Source organism: Eptesicus fuscus, chromosome 7 (genome assembly GCF_027574615.1).
Source record: "Eptesicus fuscus isolate TK198812 chromosome 7, DD_ASM_mEF_20220401, whole genome shotgun sequence".
NCBI classification, from domain to species: domain Eukaryota; kingdom Metazoa; phylum Chordata; class Mammalia; order Chiroptera; family Vespertilionidae; genus Eptesicus; species Eptesicus fuscus.
In genome coordinates, this window is record NC_072479.1 from 58,856,682 (window position 1) to 58,878,666 (window position 21,985).

Consider the following 21,985-nt stretch of genomic DNA (forward strand, 5'->3'; position numbering starts at 1 on the left):
CCTACTGGGGATGTGCCCGCAACCAAGGTACATGCCCCTGACCGGAATCGAACCCTGGACCTTTCAGTCCACAGGCCAACGCTCTATCCACTGAGTCAAACCGGTCCTGGCTAGGATTTTCTTTTCATATATTTTCATAAACATACTCACAGGTCATCTTGAGCATTAAAGAGTTGAAAGAACTAGATTCTCTCATCTAGCCACTCATCTCCCAGAGGCTAGGAAAAAGTTAAGTAACTTGCCCAGAGTCGCAAAGCTTGTAAATAGAAATGAAACCAGAACCCAATGATCTTTTCCATGTTACTTGACTCACTGCTTCTCATCTCAGCATACTTTCCTAATTGATACACTTAAAAGCCAACAGAAATGAGAATCTAGTAAAAGGGCTCAACTCCAGGTCACTTAGACATGCACATATCCTATATAATAAAAGCCTAATACACAAATCGACCGAACGGTGGAACGACTGGTCGCTATGACGCACACTGACCACCAGGGGGCAGATGCTCAACGCAGGAGCTGCCCCCAGCCTGCAAGCCCCAGGCCAGTCAAGGCAGGTGCCAGCGGAGGCCCCCCCAATCGCCCCACAGAGGGAGGCAACCGGCAGTGATGGTGGGGGACGGGGCCCCTGAGCGGGTGGCGCCAGGCTGGCCAAGGTGGGTGCCAGTGGGGGCCCCACCCATCACCCCACCATTCGCCCCACAGATCAGCCCTGATCGCCAGCCATGCCTAGGGGCCCTACCTGTGTATAAATTTTGTGCACCAGGCCTCTAGTATAATATAAATTCCAGAAACATAGGAATCTGGCTATAACTTAATTATCTCTAAAAATGAGAAATAAGTCCTCAGGTTGTTGATGGAGTCTCCTGTTCCATATGTTCTCTCCAAAATGCTGATAAAGTCATTTTTCTTCTCCAAAATAAAGGCCTAACTAGACTTCTAACTATTCAACTAAAAAACTTAGAATTTGGGGGAGTGAGGTGGAGGTCCACACAGTTTCCCTCTAAGCCTCCATCAGAAGTGCGATGGCTTCGAAAAAATAAATTCTAGGTATTGAACCACTTGTGATGATACCAAATTCCAATTAGTATATCTCAGTCAATCTCCGATTTCACCTTCTATCAGAGAGAAAAAAAAAAAATTACTTCTCTCTGTCTCCAAAAAGTAATGGGTCCTTTTCACATTATAAACTTGTCTTCCCTGATAGAGCAGTTAAGTGGTTAGAATTTGCAATTTGCTCTAAGCAAAATCCTAGACTCTGATCCTTTTCTGAAGGATCCTCTCCTCACTTTATAAGAAACATGTTTTTATATGTGAGAAATGCAAAATCAAAAGGAGCCAAGAACTGAAGTCCGACTCTACCCTGCCTCATATAGCTTAAATGTCAAGAGGTCGATTTGCAATAACAGATGGCAAAGTTAATAACGAAAGAAAAAAACTGGTTTGTTTGGTTATTTAATTTCAACTAAAGTCTAGAAGACTATAAAACCCACCCTTACTATACTCTATTTTCCCTTTCAAAAGTTCCTGAGAAATCTGTAGTCTTGAAGTTGATTAGACTGAAAACAAAGAATTCTCAACAAGTGAGAACTTATTCATGAACCACTGCTAATGAAAACACAATGGACATTTTAATATTCTTTAAATTAATTCTAGGTAAAACCTGATGATGTAAACAAATATGGCCCTGTCTTGTTCTTGATGACTCACTGTGACACTGTCACATCCTCTTTCTCACTACTACCTCAGCTTCTAAACGGACAAATCATTGTAGATAACAGGTTGTCAAAAGTTGGGAAAGCAGTTTCCTGTCAAATGAGTCAGAAATAAATCAGCCTGGTTATAACCAGAAGGGTTGCTAACAGTTATTCTACTTCACTCAAGTTTCTGTTCATTTATCTCAGCGGAAAAAGTGAGCCTCATGTACTGCCTTTCCTTCTCCCAACTTCCCTAGGAGCCCAAGGGAAGGTCCCTTGCTGTTTTTGAGGAAGAATGGAATGGCTTTCACAGTGCTGTGTGCACTCCCTCCTCCCAATTCACAGCCACTCCCTACATTTACATCTGAGACTAGAGATCTCTTGTCTCACCTACCCTTACTCATCCTCGCTGGCACACCCTTACCTCATCCACCCTTTATGTTACTGACCACAACCTTGTGTGTGTCTACAATTATATGTCTCTGACTTTCCATGTAAGCATAGCTGCTTAAAAAGGGGTGGCATTTTTCTTTGTCTTTACAAAGAGTTTTTCAAGGAGACATACATGATACTCATTCTTACTTTCTTTTTAACTCAGAGAATACTCATAACACCATCAGGAGAGAACCCCCTCAACTTCCTCCTCTGCCTATAAATGTCTGCCTCCTTCCCTCCTTTCCTTCTGTCTCAGCAGAAAAGGAATCACTCGTGGTATCCGGGATAATCAGAGCTGCTTCGAATCTCAAACCTTCCAGAGATCGTGTTCCATCACATCTTTTCTACTCTCGACCTCCAACCCCTCCTCTCCAAGGCCTCTTACCCTTCTACCCCACAAATGAATATACTCAAGTCTCTCCCTACTTAACATATTAATTCAACCATCACATACTTACTGAGCAACTACTATGTGCCAGGAGCTCTTTTCTACCCTGGAGACAAGGTGGTGAATAAAAGGGAGTTCCTGCCTTCATGCAGCTGACTTTCTAGTGGGAAGAGAAAGCAGAGATAAAGGTATAAACATCCTGGCTTCTATTCTTTCTCTCCTTTCACTTTACACAGCCAGCATTGAAAGAGCAGTGCACACTGCCTGTCTCTACTTCCACTTCCTCTTCCGCACTGGATTCCTCACCCTGCTCCCAACACATCTGCAGTCCTCTTCCACACTGAGACACCTCAGGCAAGGTCATCACCAAGGAAGCCCCTCTACCTGTACATCTCAAGGGCATTTCTCAGTCCACTCTGTTAAACTCTGAAGCAACAGGCATTTCTTGAAATTCCCTATTGCTTTGCTCTTCTTCTCCCTCTCTGGCCAACATACCTCTCTGACTACTTTTTCTCAGGTTCCTTTTCTTCAGCTTCCCCCTTAAAATGGCGGTGCTTCTGGAGCTCTATCCTTAGCCTCTCGCACTCAATGTGCTCCCCTTGAACCACCGCAAGTCATGCCCATGGCATCTATTGTCAGTCATGCCTACTCAGGAATACTGAATGTGCAGCTTCAGGACAGGCCTTTCTAAAGAGCTCCACACACATATAGTCATATCAATATGATAATCTTTTAAATCACATCTCTTGCCCTAGCACAGTGGTTGGCAAACTCATTAGTCAACAGAGCCAAATATCAACAGTACAACGATTGAAATTTCTTTTGAGAGCCAAGTTTTTTAAACTTAAACTACATAGGTAGGTACATTGTTATTAACTTAATTAGGGTACGTGGTATTTTGTGGAAGAGCTACACTCAAGGGGCCAAAAAGCCGCATGTGGCTCGCGAGCCGCAGTTTGCCAACCACTGCCCTAGCAGGTTTGGCTCAATGGATACAGTGTCAGCCTGTGGACTGAAGGGTCCCAGATTCGAATCCGGTCAAGGGCACATGCCCAGATTGCAGGCTCGATTCCCAGTAGGGGGTATGCAGGAGGCAGCCAATCAATGATTCTCATCATTGATGTTTTTATCTCTCTCTCCCCCTTCCTCTCTAAAATCAATTTTTTTAAAAAATATATATTTTATTGATTTTTTACAGAGAGGAAGGGAGAGGGATAGAGAGTTAGAAACATTGATGAGAGAGAAACACTGATCAGCTGCCTCCTGCACACCCCCCACTGGGGATATGCCCGAAACCAAGGTACATGCCCTTGACCGGAATCGAACCTGGGACCCTTGAGTCCGCAGGCCGATGCTCTATCCACTGAGCCAAACCGGTTAGGGCTAAAATCAATTTTAAAAAATTCAATAAATCAATCAATCACATCTCTTTTCATCATTACTGAAATAGAATAATACTTTCTTAAAATAGAATAATCTTAATTATTGTTTTACAAGTTCTACTTCTCAGCAATAAAGATAAATATGAAGTTCATGCTAGAGTAATAAATATTTGAGATCTTATTGTATTTATCCTACGTGCAAAATTACAAAAAAAAATTAGTGTTTGAACAATACCTTGGACATAAGGCCTAAAATAGGCACCTGAAAGAAAATTAATTCATTTTGTGTGTACAGTTGGACATATTATGGGTGGCCTATGTTCTCAAAAGTCTAGTTGGCCACACTGCAAACACTAGGATAAATCGACCAAAGGTCTGATTTAATTAAACAAACCCAGTATTTACCATGTGGCTGAATATTTCACTTCCCTGGTTTTCCAACATTTTGCAAAAGATGTAATGTGCCCAAGAAAACATATTAGAAAACCAAGCATGGGAAATATTTAGTTTCTCCCAACCAAGACCAACCAACTAAACCAAATGAATGTTGCTGGCAATATCTGGTCTATAGAAAGACCCACCCAAATAGCTTATTCCTCAGGTCCTATGGGTAATGCATTTGAGTAAGGTAGAGGAAAGGGGAATCAGCGCATGGGCACAGTGCAAAAGAACACAAGAGGCATTCATCCTCCCACACCCCTTCTCCCCCCACATAGGAAGCAGAGACAGTAGCCAGCATGGCTCTGGCTCTCATACATGCACTGTACCAGGCCTGGCAATGTGTCTTCTGTAAGTAACCTATATAATAAAAGCCTAATATGCTAAGTGTCCAGTCGTCTGGTCATCCATTCAACCAATCAAAGCATAATATGCTAATGATATGCTAAGGCCACTCAACCACTCACTATGCGTGCACTGAATACCAGGGGGCAGACGCTCCAACTGGTAGTTAGCTTGCTACTGGGGTCTGGCTGATCAGGACTGAGCAAGATGCGCTGGACATGCCCTGGAGCCCTCCCGCGGTCCCTCCCTAGCTGGCTAACCTCCTGTGTCCCTCCCTGGCCCCGATGGTGCACCGGTGGGGTCCCTAAGCCTGGCCTGAGCCCTCTCGCAATTCGGGACACCTTGGGGGATGTCAGAGAGCCGGTTTCTGCCCAATCCTGCAGGCCAGGCCGAGGAACCCCACTGGTGCATGAATTCGTGCACCGGGCCTGTAGTTCACATAATAAATATCAGCTGAATTGAATGAGCAAAGTAGCCAGGTAGGCTGATGAAATGGAAAGCTGTCACATTATCCAGCTGTAAAAGTCACATGGAAAATCAGAGGGCACAGATAAATAGGCGAGGAAAACAAAGGAAAAACAAACTTTAGAAACTAACCAAATGCCGGGAAACGTCATGAGCCCCTGGGTTCCAGCCCTGGCCAGCTTTCACAGGGGTCCCTTTTCTATACTTCTTGACTCTGTAAAGCTGCCACAACGTAAGGAATCCCGTTGGAATCGTCTCCCTGCAAAGTCCATCTGTTCACTGAACAAGTGTTTGCTGAGAGTCTTCTATGCTGGGCCCTGGGCATCCAACAAGCAGGGTCTCTGCTCTTGCAAAATAACATCTTACTAGTGTAGAATCAGATAATTAACAAATAAATACATGGACAAGATCATTTCAAATGGTGGTATTAATTATAAAAAAATTTTTTTTAAAGTAAAAGAGTAGTGAGATGGAAAAAGATGGGAGAAGTTGCACATTTAAACAAAAACATGGGAAAAGGGGCAAAGCTATCAGCCAAGCACAGACCTTGCATCAGAGCATTCCAGGAGAAAAGCAAGGAACAAGGCCTGGAGGCAGGAACAAGCATGGTGAACCTAAAGGAGAGAGAAAAACCCTCACCACCCTCAGGTTTTTGTTCAAATGTCATTTTATGAAGGGTTTACCCTAACTACGCTATTTTATTATTCTTTTAAGATATATTTGTATTGATTTCAGCAAGGAAGGGAGAGGGAGAGAGAGAAACATTAATGATGAGAATCATTGATCAGCTGCATCCTGCACGCCCCCTACTCGGGATCAAGCCCACAACCCGGGCATGTGTCCTTGACTGGAATTGAACCGGGACCCTTCAGTCCACAGGCCGACGCTCTATCCACTGGACCAAACCGGTTAGGGCTAGCAACCCTATTTTAAATTGTATCTACTGACCCGACCCCAGTATTCTCTATTCCTCTTCACAAATTTTCTTCATTGAAATTTTTACCATATGACAGGCAATACACATTAATTTCTATTCCTACAGAATGTAATTCCCTTAAAGGGCAGGGATTTTTGTTAAACACTGCTGTAATGCCTGTACCTATGTGGCACATGATAGGCACTCAATAAATAGCAGAGAAATAAATAAAAAAGGAAGAAAAGGTGAGGGAGGGAAGAAAGCAGGGAGAAAAGAAGGAGAGAGGAAGGAAAAGAAGAAGATAAAGAAGAGTGTGGCAGCCCTGGCTGGTGTGGCTCTGTGGTAGGGTGTCAGGCCACACAGGGAAGGGTCGCAGGTTTGATTCCCAGTGAAGGGCACCTGTGAGTTCGAACCCCGGCCCTGGTTTGGGGTGCAATTGATGTGTCTCTCTCACATCGATGTTTCTCTCTCTCTCACACACACATTCTCTCTCTATATCCTTCCCTTCCACTCTCTCTAAAAAATCCATGAAAAAAATATCCTTGGGTGAGGATTAAGAAAAAAAAAAGTCAGTCTGGCTGATGCACAGAGATAGTTTAAAACCTCATTATAGTCCTAGCTGGTCTGGGGAATGAAAGGTCCCGGGTTCAATTCTGGTCAAGGGCATATGCCCAGATAAGGGCTCAATTCCCAGCAGGGGGAGTGGAGGAGGCAGCTGATCAATGATTCTCTATCATTATTGATGTTTCTCTCTCTCCCTCTCCCTTCCTCTCTGAAATCAATAAAAATGTTTGTTTGTTTTTAAAAGAGAAAGGGGCTTTTCTTTCTGGTTCCTGTCTGTTCTTCTTGACAGGATAAATATCAAGAACTTCAGTATTTCTGATGTCCTATGGAGTACTAGCCAACTTATTTTAAGATCTTTTCTAATTTGAGACAATTGGAAAGATAGCTAGTCTAAGCTCATGAAACTTTCGTGTTTTAATAGTATTTTTCCTACATATACCAGGATTTGGGCACTTTATTCTGATTGCTCATCCTTATTTGAATGCTAATACCATCTGCTTTGAGTATAAGTAATTTTAGAATTTGCTTTAATATATGATAAATCAAAGATAACCTCATTATTGTTTCTAAGTGTTCTTGACTATTCTAAAACATTTTTCTGTCATATAAACATTGAGATCATTTTATCTCATTCCCTGCCTCCAAAAGAAATCTTCATTGGAATCATAATTGACTTGCCTTAAATTTTTATATACTTAGTCTTCCCATCCAGGAGAATGACATGTATTTCCATTTCTTCAGATCTTGCTTTTACATCCTTGAGCTTTTACAATATTCTTCATACAGAACCTATACCTTTCTTATGATGTTTATCTTTAATTATTTTATCATTTAAACTTTATTATTATAAATGAAGTATTTTTCTCCTCACCAAGATAGTTCATTCACATATTTTCCCTTTTCAACATCCCAATGATACCAAAGAATGTTTTCACCTCTCACCATCCCCACACTAACATTCCACAAAATCTGTGTTTTGCTGAAATTAAGAATATTTTGTTCAAACAGATTCTCTCCCACAATGTCTCTTCTATTTAAAAGACCCTTACTTACCATTTATATTATCTATTCTTTGTCACTCTCAATGTATATAATTATTTACTATCCTATATAATAAAAGGCTAATACGCAAATCGACCGAACCGCGGAAAGTGCAGTCGCTATGACACGCACTGACCACCAGGAGGCAGACGCTCAACGCAGGAGCTGCCCCCTTGTGGTCAGCACTCCCACAGGGGGAGCACCGCTCAGTCAGAAGCCGGGCTCATGGCTGGCCAGTGCAGCTGCGGGGGCAGAAGCCTCTCCCGCCTCCACAGCAGCGCTTAGGATGTCTGACTGCCGAAGGCTCCCGGACTGTGAGAGGGCGCAGGCCGGGCTGCGGGACACCGCCCCCCCCCCAAGTGCACAATTTTCGTGCACCGGGCCTCTAGTATATAATATATATGTATATTTCAAAGTCCACTGTCCATCACTGTTTCCTCTCCTATTTTGAGGTTTCTTTATTATCTGTTTGAATAGAGTATATTGGTTAGATTGGAGTCTATGGGTGATATAATCTCTGAACACTTGCACTCACACAGAGCTTTCTTTAAGCTGGAAGGTGAATAACATCTAGATTCTAGGGTTTTTGGAATGTAGACCTTTTCTCTAAATAGCCTGCAGATGTTTCTTACACCATCACCAAAGTTACAGTATTGCAAATATTCTATTGTTTTGTTGTTGTTGCAATTTTAACTTTATGGTCCTGTCTACCAGCGTATAGAGGGTTTTTTCTTTATCACTGAATTTGGTAATTTTATCAGAATATGCCTAGGTTTGTGCCTTTTCTTATCTGTCTTTCCTTGAGCACAGTGAACTCATTCAATCAGCAGTCTTTTTCAATACGCAATCTTTTTTCAGCTGAGGAAAATTTTCTTTTATTACTTATTTCTCCTTATAAAGTTATTATTTGCATTTAGGTTTCCTGGATTTATCCTGCAAGTTCTTTAACTTGACTTTCATGAGTTCCCATTCTAACTCTTGGTATTTTTGTTCTAAAGTTTGAAATTGTTATTTTACTTGAACTGAGTTCAAAAAAGAGGACAGGAGAGATGTGCTCAAGCTGCCATCTTCCAGAGTTATTTCAAATAGAGCTAAATGCTATCTTATCGCGTAAGTAGAAAACATTGCTTCCAAGTGCTAAAAAGACAATAATCTAAAATAATATTTTTTAACTCAAACAGCTATTTGTTGAGGAGTTACTAGATTGAAAAGCTCCTTGAAAACAAGGAATCTGCCTTTGCTACCTCCCTCACCTGTCAACAGACTATGTAAATAAATGTACTCAATACATCTTTTTTTTTTTAATGTTTTTATTGATTTCAGAGAGGGTGGGAGAGTGAGAGAGAGATAGAAATACATCTTTTTTTTTTTTTAATGTTTTTATTGATTTCAGAGAGGGTGGGAGAGTGAGAGAGAGATAGAAACATCAATGATGAGAGAGAATCATTGATTGGCTGCCTCCTGCAGCCCTGCTACTGGGGATTGAGCCTGCAACCCGGGCATGTGCCCTGACCGGGATCGAACCCAAGACCCTTCAGTCTGCAGGCTGACGCTCTATCCACTGAGCCAAACCGGTGAGGGCTCAATACATCTTTCTTGATATATTGATATGTTCAGCACCTTAGAAGTTCAAAAAGGTAGAAGACCTAGTCATTACACTCAAGAAACCCAGAGGCTTACTGAGGAGGCAAAGAATAAAAAACATAATATACATACACACAAATAGTGGTCAGGTAAGTGTTACACTGTGCTACTGCATACAACAGGAGTCTAAAATTAGAAGAGATTAATATGGACTAACTCGGTCAGCTGGTTTTAGGATGAAGGGGCCATCAGCTAAGCCATGAAACACAGGTACATTTTAGTAGGAGAACAGGCAGTCCTAACAAAGAACACAGTCTCTGAAGGGGCACGGCGATGGGAACGAGCCTGTCCGGAAGGAGTGAGGAAACAAGCCTGACTGTAACAGAAGAGCCGGTCAGACACTGGCAAGGAAACCAGAACAGACAGGGAGACTGATGACAGTTCAGACTCACTCACTGGTTGAATCAGTATTCAAAAAGCACTATGATAAAGGGTGCTGTGTGCTGTCCTCAAGCAGCTTACAAAGAGAGATAAGAGTACTTATGCAAATGAAAATTCATAACTTTTAATATAATTTGAGAAATAGCTATAATATAGAAGTAACACTAGAGAGCAGAGCTCAGAGAAACAACTAATGAGGAAGTTGTGTGTGTTTTTAAACAGGAAATTAATCTTCTAGTATTTCCCTTGGTCTCCCTGAAGAAAAACCAAAAGCAAAGAGCTGTAGGGAGGAGAATGCATACATATTATTTTTCTACATGGTCAATTTAAAAATGAAAGTTTCTCCAAACGGAAGTCCAAAAAGGTAATAATGACAATGCTTTAAAATTTTAAGACAGAGGGGAAAAACTGTAACTATGTATGGTGATAGATCAGTGTTAACTACACTTATAGTGGTCATCATTTTGCAATATATACAAATACTGAATCATTATGTTGTACACCTGCAACTAATACAGCTGGATGTCAATTATACGTCAATTAAAAAGCCTGTTTGCCTCAGTCACAGATTTACTAAACAAGACACTATCAGAATCTTCTACCCAATGATTCCTGCTGGGTTTATTTTTCTAAAGGAGAGTTAGTGACAAGACTGGTGAGCACCATCATGAGTTCATGCCTGACCAGAGTTAAAGCACACAAGTTCCAGAATAGGAAGGAATAACTTCAGACAACATAATCCAAAGTCCTTCAAAAGAAAGAAAAACCCTACAGATGCTTTAATTTATCCAGAAAAGCAATAGTCCTCTGAAAATAAAGAGCTATTAAAACACTACTCCTTCACAAAATAAGAAATAACTCCAAGAAAACCAATTAAGTACATGTCATTTATAGAAACATTTACATTACATTAATGCATACATTAATTTTAAAATTAAGTGTTAAATATCCTAAGGGAGCCCGGCCGGTGTGGCTCAATGGTTGACCTATGAACCAGGAGTCACGGTTCGATTCCCAGTTGGGGCACATGTCTGGGTTGCAGGATCGATCCCCAGTAGCGGGTGTGCGGGAGGTAGCCAATTAATGATTCTCTCATCATTGATGTTTCTATCTCTCCCTCTCCCCTTCTCTCTGAAATCAATAAAAATATATTTTAAATATATATGTACATATATCCTAAGGGAAATAAAAAAACAATGACAACACTAAAACCTCCTGAACCAGAATGTAATCACAATCCTGTATCTGTAATTCAGAAGCTCAAGTCCAGTGCACACCAAGGATTTTAAAGACACCAGACCTGTGGAATTTCATTTGGGACTGTCCTGTGAAACGTCCAAAATATTTTCCTCCCAGTTTTTCATCCCCATTTCAATTCAAGGAAGAATGAATTTTGTATCAAAACGTAAGTATATAAAATTATCTTTCACTTTATAGATAGTCTTATAGGACTTTACCCAATATTTTTTAGTTCTTTTAAGAAATAAAGATGTTACATCTTGCCTGAAGCTAGGCTGGCACGAAAGAAATTCTCCTAATATGTTTTAGAGTGTTGATCCCCCTGATTCTGGCAAAGCAAGGTCAGAAATAATCAACCTCATTCCTATTTCTATATATTTCTCTTAGAATAGGATAAAACATTCCATTCTTTTCCCTCCAGGGAGCCCTACCTCCAAAACTCCAAAGACAGAGCTGTATCTTAAGAACTGTATCATAAACTGATGAACAAAAAGATAGATACAGAGGCAGTAAAGCATCAAACAGACTGTCAAATTACAGGGGGAAAGTCAGGGAGAGGTGGGGGAGATAAGAGATCAACCGAAGGACTTGTATGCATGCATATAAGCATAACCAATGGATGCAAAACACTGGGGGGTGAGAGCATGTATGGGAGTTGGGGGGGGGGTCAATGGTAAGATATGTACACATATAATACCTTAGTAAAAAAATGAAAAAAAACTGAAAATTTGGCTCTCAAAAGAAATTAAAAAAAAAAAAAAAAAAGAGCTGTATCAAAGACAGAGAAAAGATCTGGGCCTAACAGTTAAAATGAAAGAGGTTTTCTCCAAAACTACTTGAAACACGATTCAGGGAAATGGAGGAGGATGGCAATGTAGAAACACCGTGGGGGTTGGAGCCACGCTGACTTGGGTTCCAATCTCAGCACGTGAGACTTGCAGGCGTCATGTTCTTTAGCAAGTGGGAATCACAGACCTATCTTTAGGAGTTGTTAGGATTAGACTTGCCCAAAGCAACAGAATCAGAACCTGACCCCAGTTCCAAATGACCAAGTCCAGTGTCCTCTCCTCTTTGCCATTCATTTCAGAACATACTGTTACTGGTAGGGAGGAAGGTAAAGATCAGGTGGGCCCTGGCTGGTTTTGCTCAGTGGATAGAGCATCAGCCTGTGGACTGAAGGGTCCCAGGTTTGATCCCGGTCAAGGGCATATGCCTGGGTTGCAGGCTCGATCCCTAGTAGGGGGTGTGCAGGAGGCAGCCAATCAATGATTCTCTCTCATCATTGATGTTTCTCTCTCTCTCTCTCTCTCCCTGTCCCTTCTTCTCTGAAATCAATAAAAATATGGGTGTGTTTTTTAAAAAAAAGATCAGGTAGTGTGTAACAACAGGGCAGGGCTTGGCACACACTGCATTCATTCCTCAACTTTCAGGTGCGTTTCGCTAGTTCAGTTCCCTCATCATTATAGGAGCTATTTATTCAGCACCGACCTACAGGTGGGAGGGTATATAAAATACTTCGCACAGGGCCTGTTACACAATAAGCACTCAGTAACTCATGCCTACTTATACAGAGATCTTAACTTCTTAAGAGAAAGTTAAGGAAAGTCTGGCTCTTTACAGGAAATCAAGTGAAACACAGTTACCCAGAAAAAAAGGAAGAATGTCAGATTGGACATTTCTCAGAGAAAGGCAATGTGTACAAAGGCAGGGACATGAAAAAGCACAGTGCATTCAGGGAAGTACAAGTCATTTAGCATGGCTAAAAAGGAGAGAAATACATAGAAGGAGCAGGAGATTGGGCTAAAAAGGCAGGCAGGTCTTGGTACACAGAGGATGCTTGGATTTCATCCTGTGAATAGGAGAAGCCAATGTAAACTTTGAAACAGGGAAAAGATCTGTGTTTCAGAATGATCATTACATCATAGAATAAGGATGGACTGGAGGAAGCAGAGACTTAAGGCAGGCAGACAGGTTAGGAGACTACTGCAATAATCTCGGCAAGAGATGATAAGAGCCTCAACAAAGACGGTGGGAATCCATCCATACCCATGCGTATAGTTCCATGGTAGAGCATTTGATTGCAAAGACAGTGTGAATGGGGGGAGGAAGTAGAATCAACAGAAGTCAGTGATCCATTAGCAGTTAAGGATGGAACATGGACAACAATTGCTCTGCAGTCGGGCGGGTGGGGGGGGAGGAGCGATGGTCTGTGTGACACGTCCACCAAAGTCATACTTAAGTCATTCTCTGGGCAAGGGGCAGGTCTTCAAGAGTGACTTACAGCACCAGACACAGCCCAGCCTGGTGACTACTGCTGCATAACCTTACCCTGGTTCTGAAACAAGCCAGCCAAGACTCTGCCTTCACCCTCAAATCAGACTCAATTGTGCTGAGCTGTGCCAAGAAACAAAGCATAGTGTAAAGGAGATGATCAAGTTACCACATGACTGCAAACATGATGTAAATGATAAATAAGCACTGTAGAAAATTCTTACATAAAACAAAAGCCAGGGTTTATATTGAGTGCTTATCCCAGCCAGGAAATCTTGTTAATAAATACAGGAGCAGAAAAAAAGAAAGTGAAGGATGACCCCCAAGCTTTTGACCTGGATAAGTGAACATTCTTATGTAGGGAGCATTTGTGGAGCAGATGAAAACAAGGAGTGCAGTTTTGGACTTGCTAAGTTACAGTTGTCCAGGGGACCAAGGGGAGGTCTGGAGCAGAGGAGTCAGACTATGGACTAGAGATTGCAACCATGATAGCTGGCGCCCTGGCCATGGATAAGATGACTCAGCAAGTGTACGTGAAGTGAGAGGAAGACTAATGACAGATATCAGGAACACCCACACCAGGAAAAAGAGAGAAAGAAGCCCAAGAGAGAGCATAAGAAGGAACATTTAAGGAGATGGAAAAAAGGGATGCTATAAAAGCTAAGGAAGGAGAGAGTTTCATAAAGATAATGATCCACAATATCCAATGCTGTAGAGAAAAATGCTGTATCCAGTGGGTACTTTTCAGTCTGAAAGTAGAAGTCATTGGTGGCCTTTGCAGACAGTTGTTTCCGAGGCTTGATGAGGCAGAGCAATGGACTGAGCAGTGAGCAAAGGTAAGATAACGGAACTGTAGGCTATACCTCCTAGGATGGATGAGAGGGAGAGGGAGAGAGAGCCAGCACACAAGAACAAGCAGATTCCAATACAAGATTGTGGGAAGCTGGTGCTTTTAAGATGAGAGAAACTTCAGCATATTTATTACAGGCTGAAGGGAAGGAGCCAAGAGCCAAGTGTTAAGTGAGAGGCTAAAGATGAGAAAAGAGACAAAGACAAGTCTACGAATGAATAGATCAATCATGAAGTACGCTCCCAAGATCCCAGAAGAGAAGAAGATGGGACTGAGAACACAATCAGAGGGATAGACTGTGCAAGAGGAGGGGCTATCTCCTCCTCTGAGAAAAGAAGGAAAGGGGATAAGGGTGGGAACTGATGCAGGTAAGTCTGTGAGTGTTGAGGAGGGAAGCTGAGGGAGTTCGGCTTTCTTTACAAGCTAGTGAGAATGAAAGGTGATAGACTTGGTTCTTAACTTTGCTTTACAGTCCTCTTAAGAAACTGATGAAAGCTCTAGAATCTGTCCCCCAAAAGGCACCTGAGCACTCACACTCAGACCCGTGTATCCAAAGATTCTGTCAGTTGTGAAGCTATGGAATTCCAAAGAATTGGCCTTTCATAGGCAATCTTGTTCACAGAAGAACACCCACATGGGAAAGCAACTTATTCATCATAAGCATAAAGATATTTAAAAACTCTCACTTAGCTCTAGCCCGTTTGGCTCAGTGGGTAGAGCATCTGCCTTCAAACTGAAGGGTCCTGGGTTCGATTCTGGCCAAGGGCATGTACCTAGGTTGCAGGCTCAATTCGCTGCTGGTTGGGGCGTGGGCAGGAGGCAAACAATTAATGAGTCTCTCTCACATCGATGTTTCTCTCTCTGTTTCTCCCCTTCCACTCTCTCTAAAAATCAATGGAAAAATATCCTCAGGTGAGGGTTAACAAAAAATAAATAAATAAAAATACAATCTAAAAAACAGCCCTGGCCCGTTTGGCTTGGTGGATGGAGCATCAGCCTGTGGACTGAAGGGTCCCGGGTTCGATTCCAATCAAGGGCACATGCCCGGGTTGTGGGCTTGATCCCCAGTGGGCGGGTGTGCAGGAGGCATCCAATCAATGATTCTCTCTCATCATTGATGTTTCTATCTCTCTCTCCCTTCCTCTCTGAAATCAATAAAAATATATTTAATAAATAAATAAATAAATAAATAAATAAAAAATAAAAAACAAAACCTCTCACTTAAACCTCTATGAAATTTTCAATCACAAAAAAGAGATGGACTGCTTGTATACAAAAGCACTAACTTAAGGACTCTCTAGGAATACAGACACAGGAGACCATCTTGCCTTTAGAAAACATAGGAGGTAAAGACAATGAGTGACAGAGCCGTGGCTTTAGCAATAGCTTTACATAAAAATAGTATTTTTTAAAAGATGAAACATAAATCTAGAGGTGAAGGGAGACAAAAATCAGACCCTTAAATCTAAAGATAGAGGACTGGAAAAGGCTGGTAGTAAACGCAACTCAAAGGAAAAGAGGATGCAAGAGAAGGTTCTGAGGAGGAGCCAGAAGGATTTGTTCACTCAGACAGCGGCTGTCAGCCCCCGCACTGGTGCGCCGCAAGATTTTTAAAACGTGCCGTACCTGGCTACTTAGCCAGGGGCACTGACATCTTTTGCCTTAGATTGTCAAATTTAAAAATGACAACAGCCAACACAACAACAGCCATCTGGTGTGAGTGAATCAAAATTATACCTATTTTTTTACTGTCAGATTGGCAAAAAAATATATTTTTAGTGTGTCACAGAATTTTAGTAATTATTTTATGTGTGCCATGAGCTGAAAATGGTTGAAAATCGCTGAAACTATTTGAAGGTTCGGAGCATCCACATGTGCCTTTTCATAATTTGTAGGTGCCTGGGTCTCAGAAATGATGCTTAAACTTCAGAGCCACCTGCCAGAACCTACAGGCTTGGAAATGTGCACATGCCAGATGTCCGTCCAAAACAAACCAGCTACTCCTCTCTGCTCCCGTCTACTGCTTTCGGTGACCCAACATGTGCTGAACGACGGGTAGAGGGTGCTGACGGGAGCAACTGATGATGGAGTGAAGTCTTACTTTTAAAAAACATATACACAAATTGATTCCATTCATCACTTCATATGTGACCACACCCTGCTAAGTAACACAAGATATGCTATCAGAAACAATAAAAGATTACATGTACCGAGCACTCAGTGCGTACCGCACACTACACTCGGTTTTTCTCCTATTATCTCATTTTAAACCTCCTTATAACTTTAATGAGGTTGTCATTCCTTTTTTAAGTACTGAAGACACTAAAACCAGGCAGTCCAAGGTCACAGAGCTAGTAAGTGACAGGTCAGGACTTGGACCCACGCTCACCAGATGCTAAAACCTGTACTTCTCAAATGATTATACAACCCTGCCTTGTGCCAAAATCAAGTCCCCAAGCACAGACTTTATATTTCAATTCAAGTCAAATTGAAGTGAGCAAAAGTGTACTGCACTCCCAAAACAATGCAAGGAAGAAACAGTTGGGAGTTATTGAAAGTAGTTTAAGGCAGCGGTCGCCAACCTTTCGGACCTCACGGACCACCGGTTGGCAACCACTGGTTTAAGGTATAAATGACCTCACCTCTGTAGGAGCTTACATTGAGGAGAAATGAAAAACAATTTAAGTTATTATAAAACCTATGACTGGCAAAAATTATATAAACTGTAAATGCTGTAAGGTTTGAAGCAAGAGAGCTCACAGTAGTCAGGGTCAGGTTTATGAAAAAGGTAGTACTTTGACCTGGCTGGGGTGTTCAGTGGTTAGAGTGCCGGCCCCCCTGACCAAAGGGTCTCGGGTTCGATTCCTGGTCAAGAGAATGTACATTGGTTGCAGGCTCGATCCCTGACCCCAGTCAGGGTGTGAATGGGGAGGCAACCAATTGCTGTGTCTCTCTCACATTGATGTTTCTCTCTGTCCTCCCTCTCCCTCTAACTCTCTCTAAAAATCAATGGAAAAATATCCTTGGGTGAGGATTGAAAAAATAAAAAAATAAAAATAAAAAAGGTACTTCAGCTGAACTCTTAAAAAATTGTGAGAAATTTTGTAACCAAGCGTTTCAGAGAGCATTCCAGAATTAATCATGAGAGTAGACCATGGAAAACTGTAGTAAGTATAATACAAATATAGTGCGAAGGCCCTTTTTACCAATCAGCTGAACTATCAACCCTGAGGTGCTAATCCTTACACAGGCCAGGAAAGGAAGTAGCCACCAAGGACTGGCTAAGAGTGAAGGGTTTCTCTTATTCAAAAATTCAGCTCAATGCTATAGGACTGTCACCAACAAGATTAATTTTCCAAAACACAGCTGGAACTAGGGCATCCAAATAAGCGACTCCTTTACAGGATGGTGAATCATTCCTCCAACAGACAGAAATCTGTCTGCCATTTCTCTTCTGGAACTGCCCTCGAAACCAGTTCACCTCCTAATTTTTTTGATAATCATGATTAAAATCAGTTTATAATCACTGATTTAGAATCACTCTAATTTTTTCAATCCCAAGTAGTTTGGACCCCAAAAGAATATCAACCAGCTTTTCTCTACTTGACTCCAAGTAACCATAACATGAATCTAGAGGTGAAGAACTAAAATGAATCGAGAAGTGAAGTATTAAAATTTGCCACCATGAGGATTTTCAAAAGAATGTACCACAGGCTCTGACAGCAATTTTTTTTAACATATTTTATTGATTTTTTACGGAGAGGAAGGGAGAGGGATAGAGAGTTAGAAACATCAATGAGAGAGAAACATCGACCAGCTGCCTCCTGCACACCTCCCACTGGGGATGTGCCCGCAACCAAGGTACATGCCCTTGACCGGAATGGAACCTGGGACCCTTCAGTCCGCAGGCCGACGCTCTATCCACTGAGACAAACCAGTTAGGGCTCTGACAGCAATTCTTAAAGATGAATTCCAACAAAAGTGAGTACAGCCCACCAAAAAGAAAAACATTCCAGTTTTTAGGAGGTGGGTTATTTAAAAATCCACACACCTGCTTTCCTTCATACTCCTAGCATCAGGTATGACAACTGCTCAGATGCAATTTCTGATAGAGGCATATCCTATGAATTCATGACTATGCTACAGATATCGGAAGGAAGTGGCCCACTTTCCCGCCCCCTCCCCCCCAGAAAGCAGGAGCAACTTGCCAGTTTTCTGGTGCTCTAGTCTAGTTGCCAGTTTCTGAGATTGTGAAGTACGATCTCTTTTCTTTTCTTTTTTTTTTCTTTAAATATATTTGCATTGATTTCAGAGAGGATTGGAGAGGGAGAGAGATAGAAACATCAATGATGAGAGTCATTGATCGGTCGGGTCGCAATGGGGAATGCAACCCAGGAATGTGCCCTGACCAGAAATCGAACCGTGACCTCCTGGTTCACAGGTCGAAGTTCAACCACTGAGCCACTCCGGCTGGGCTGAAATACAATCTCTATCCAGTATCTTACCCTTTTCCTTTTCAATGCCCCCACCTCTTCCCCACTCCTAAAGAGGATTCACCTCAACTCCCAGCACTTGGCCCTCTCTAATCCCTCCACCTCCCAGGTGGACCCCGTACAGTGCGGTAAGGACTGCAGAGCTCGGTGATGAAACAGATAAGAGAAAGGGAGGATGTGGCTGTGTTTGTTGTATTTGTGCTCAGAGAAGTGTTCAAACAAGAAAAGGGAGGATCCCTTCCTGTAAGTGTTATTTTATCTTAAATATCTTTCCAGTTGTCATCTTTGGACTGTTCTCAGATACTGAAAGACTTGCATTCCTTCCGACGGGCCACAGACGTTATGGGATTTATTCATTTATTTATTTTTAATTTCTTTTTAGAGATGTATCTTTCTATTTTATTTTATTTTTTTATTGATTTTCAGAGAGGAAGGGTGAGGGAGAGAGAAACATCAATGATGAGAGAGAATCATTGATCAGCTGCCTCCTGCACGCCCCCCACTGGGGATCGAGCCCAAAACCTGGGCATGTGCCCCGACCAGAATCAAACCTGGGACCCTTCAGGCCACAGGCCGATGCTCTCTCCACTGAGCCAAACCAGCCAGGGCGACGTCTGGGATTTATATCCTTCATTCCTTCACACATGGGACTGAACTGCACAAGGTAAATCACAGCCTGCTCTGCTAGCCAGCCAATCCTGACTCGTATTTATAGTACATGCTGCTTTTCTACGACAACGACAAGCAGAGCTTCCTCTTTCCTCAGAGGGCAGCCTCTGTACATAAACCCATCATGGTCTCATGTGCACACTGTTTTGTTGGTGTTTTTAAGTGATTTCCCTACCAGGGTCAAAACTCCTTGAAAGCTAATACAGTCCCCTGCTCACCTCTGTACCCCTAGCACATGGTAGGGACAAAATAAATGTCTGGATCAAATACGTGAACGATAGATTTGAAAGAGTTCAGAAAGAGAATCAACCAGATTCCTATGTGGAATTGTAGCATACAACTGTTTTGTAGTCTTTCCTCAGAGTAAAAATTAGAGTTAATAGGTTGTGCAATCAATAACAGTACAGATACTGAATCATTTGATGGTAACAAATGCCATAATTACATGGCAGCTTAGGATAATGGCACTTATTACATGAGCAAATTTAGACAAAACGCTTAACCTTTCTGTGTCTGTTTTCCCCTCTGTTAAATAAAAAGGAGGGCGGGCAGGGGAGAGGTGAAAATATCTATTCTATCTAGTCACAAAATCGTAGTGAAGCTCAAATGACATGCTGTATAAGATCATTACACAATAAAATGCATTATCAGACAGACTTAACTGTTTGTGCTATTTTATATACATGCATACAGTTGACTAAAACATATGAATAAAGTTCAGACAAAAGTGCCTATTGTCAAACATATAATAAATGCAATAATATATGTAGATCATGAACAATTTTTCAGCCATAGGAATACTTTATAGAAACCTCCTACCCTACTCAATTTATCTGTTAGAAAAGCTCATGAGGATGTGTAAGCTCAGTTTCAGACGATCCTCCGGAGAGTTTCAGGCTATTCTTTTTGGTGCAGAAGCAGGAGGCTTCACCACCAAGTTCACGCTGACCTGCTGCCAGCACCAGCCTCAGCGCTGGGTTCTGCGGCAAACAGCCCGGGGAGGCACACCGCACCTCAGCACAGAGCGGGCAGATCCCTGGCCAAAGCCTCCAGCTGAACACACAGGCCGGCACAAAGGAGGCTCCTGAACAGTACACAGCTCAGACCATCCCTAGAATCAGGACCAGGATGGCCTGAACCTAAAAAGAAGTAATAATAAAATCAAGGACTGAGTGCACCAAGGTCAGCAACACACGATAAACACATAAGCACCTTCTCTTTTCAGAAGAAACATGTACTTTTGCTAGATCGGTAACTGAGGAGAACATGTAAAACAAGGACGGTTCCAAACATGCTACAGACATCACAAATAACACCATGTTATAGATTAGGGGGCTGTTGGGTTGTTTCGACTTCGCTTGAATTCCTAAAAATATCCACCTACTTCTCCAGCAACCATTCTCTGTACTTTAAGCAAGAGCGAAACAGATGGCCAAGATGCTGACACTGCAGGCCCAAGGTTTTTCAACTGTGTTTTCCCAGTTAGCCATTGCTAAGAGTGATGAAATACAGGATAATGTAGCATAAATCTATAAGAAACCCATTGAAACTAAATCACCCCAAACAAGCCTGCATTGGAAAAGCCAAACCAGGTACTTGTCCCTAAAAATGTCTAAGCCTTGGAATTCAGTTTGTAGGAGTCTCACACCTCTCCAGAGGGAGAGGTGAGCTAATCACTGCGAGTCCTAGAAACAGGTCCTCAGAATCATCTCGAGAGACGCCCAGGGAGTAAACAAGAATCAGATGCAAGCAGAAATACCAAGAATAAGGAGCTTCCAGGATTTCCCTCTACGTGTAAAAGCAATCAACTCCTATTTTTAATCTTGTTCTGATGCAAACATCCAGCCAACCCGCTCTCTCTTTCTGGCTAATCAAAGATAGCTGATTTGTTACTGTACGGCAACTGTTTCAAAAGTCAGAACTGAATGGCAGTCACCACAGGTTTAAAGACAATGCTTCGTTTGAGGAGAAGGAGAATGCTGAGAGGCAGGACGGATGGCAATGCCCTAAACACAGAAACAAACTCCTGTCTTTGGACGTTGTCCTGTTCATCCCCCACCACTGATTTGGGGGGACTGGCCGAAGAACAACTAACTTACCAACCGGTTAATTGAAAATTATGTTGGTAATTAAGTGCAAATGAAAACAGCACCTCCCTATACATTGGGAAAACCCTAACAGGGTTATTAGTAATAATAATTTCCTCCCATGTCAAACTGGATTTATAACCCTCAAATCCACTTCTGGTTTTTCATGGAAAGGATGCAGGACGGAAAGGGGGCGGTGAAGGAGATAAAGTCTCCATACGTAAACAAAGTCCAAACTCTCCCGGAAAACTTCTCTCACAGGCTTCTGTTCCAACCCACAGTTTTTAAACCCACTTGGAAAGTGCACGAGAAGAGGGCCTTTGGCGAGGAACTCACTAAGAACATGCAACTCTGGGGACACCGCCACGTTCCCGACATCGAGCTTGGACAAAATGCTGCTTTTGTCTGGGAGGCGGCCTGTGATAAAAACAGGAACTTTACGCGAACTGATCACAACTGCACCAGAAGCCGGATCACATGCCCACGACACAGCAATGCCTCTCTCATTGTTGTCCAAGGGACTCGTCCAGTAACAGTGGCTTGATTTATTCCAGTCTTTTAATTCTCAAAATAAACCCAGCTCTCCTGGTACCCATCCATTGTCAAAAGAAAGAGGGTGCCTGCCGGCCAGGGTGTCTGCATGGAACCTCTCCCTCCTTCTTCAAAGACCCAAAAGGTGA

General features: G+C 42.2%; 1 protein-coding gene across 2 annotated transcripts in view; it reads right to left on the minus strand.

The window, feature by feature from the left end:
- Positions 1–21,985, minus strand: part of DIP2B (disco interacting protein 2 homolog B) — a 229,973-nt gene that overhangs the window by 207,053 nt on the left and 935 nt on the right. The gene's annotated exons all lie outside the window — the stretch shown is intronic.